This window comes from Perna viridis, chromosome 9, assembly GCF_037379345.1.
Source record: "Perna viridis isolate PV_CMFRI_1.1 ecotype Kerala chromosome 9, ASM3737934v1, whole genome shotgun sequence".
NCBI lineage: Eukaryota > Metazoa > Mollusca > Bivalvia > Mytilida > Mytilidae > Perna > Perna viridis.
Window position 1 is genome coordinate 32464605 of NC_142453.1, and position 1787 is coordinate 32466391.

Sequence of the window (1787 nt, forward strand, 5' to 3'; positions counted from 1 at the left end):
ATGTTCGATAGGTTTTATCCTCATTCATGTATACGGTTTTTATAAAATATCTCAAATTTAAACAAAACATGTTAGAAAAAAATAATAAATTACCCAAAATATATACCAATAGGTGCTGACAAGCCTATCAGTATTGCAAAAGGATAATATCTTATCAAGAGGACTTAATAGGGAGTCCATACAAACATCAGGCAGTGGGTGGTACATGACAAATTTTGTTTTAAAAAAAACATTCATCAATTTCATACCACAAGTGCATCCTTTCTCAAAGTTGAAAGTTTGTTTTCGATTAACGTCAACGATTAAAGAGAAATAATTTAAAAAGGGAGATAACTCTTTCTTTTTGTGTAAAATTTGGTTGCTTTGTTAATGAACTTTAAAACCATTTTCTGAGTCATCCATTGTCAACTTGTACATTGAAACAATAAATTCAGAGGGATAAAATTTACCCTGTGCCATTCACATCATAGATTGCCTGATTTTTACATTGCAATCCTCTTTGTTGAACAACTGTTATGTATCCATCTTAGCCAAGCAATATACACTTTCTTGGTTTATAAAAAGAAATTGAGCAGAAAATATCCACGAAATGGCAGTTCGGCCTTATAATGGTGAACCAAGGCTGTAGGTACATCATGGAATACTGTTATACTTGTGTATATATGTTATATATGTCTCATGTCTCCAGGGGTAGCTGGAGTCTTCATTAAATGTATTTGAGTTACATTGGAGTGTTCTTCATGGTAGCAGAGCTAGGTTTCGATCCATGGACTTCTGGACCTGGTTCTACTGTACAAATCTGCTATAGCACAAGGAAAGATGACATTTTTTTTGACTGAAGAACAACACCTACTCCAAATTTGAACACAGTATCTCTAGACTTTTCAATTACTTTACTGTGTATTGTGTTAAGAGAATCTAAATAACAGTTCATCCTTGTTTCTCCTGCAACAGTTGATTGCAGAGTTAGCAGCTTCAATCAAAAGAATACTAGTAATAGTTTCTGGAGTTTTGTTTCCGGTAAACAGTACAAACAATTTTGTTTTGTTTGGATAAGTATAGAATTTAGTTCTGTAGTTGAGGAAGAAAGAAGGTTCATCTTCTTTTCCTGTTTTAGTAAATACCAGGATTAATTATAAAAAGAATGATTATTACTCCAGCAATGATACAGGTTGTCTGGCCAGCTATTTTCTACCTTGGTGCCATCCCAACCTCTAGGATTTGATGTGTTTGAAGTCACCACAAATTTGTTCAAGGTTATATGGATACTGGTATGTAAGAGGTTGGAGTATGAGGAAATAGAGTTCAACATACCTCTTATGTTGTAGGATAAAATAATAAATAAATGGTTTAATGTTGAAGGTTCAGCATAACTCTTAGTAGCTGGGTTAAGTGCAATGTGTGAAAATATTCTGCCTGCAAGATCTTAGATTAATATTCTATAAATACTTTTGAGCACCAAATGGAATACTAGCCTATCATGATTGTTGTTTGTACATCAGAACTAGATAGCCTGTCCTTACATTACTGGCCATTTCTGTCTGGCTACTTTAATTCTCCCAGAATGGATTGTTAGAAGACTATCTAGTAGTTGTAAAGGACAGATGATGAAAAAAGATAAATTAGCTTACATTCAGCCTAAATTTTCTTATGTGCCATTACTTCCCAAATATAATGTGCTTATTTATAACACACTGTTGAGAGAATTGTTTCACAGAGCCTTATAATTTTTGTTTCTCTCAACTCTACATCATACTTGTTAAAGCTCAATGAACAGAACAAAAATA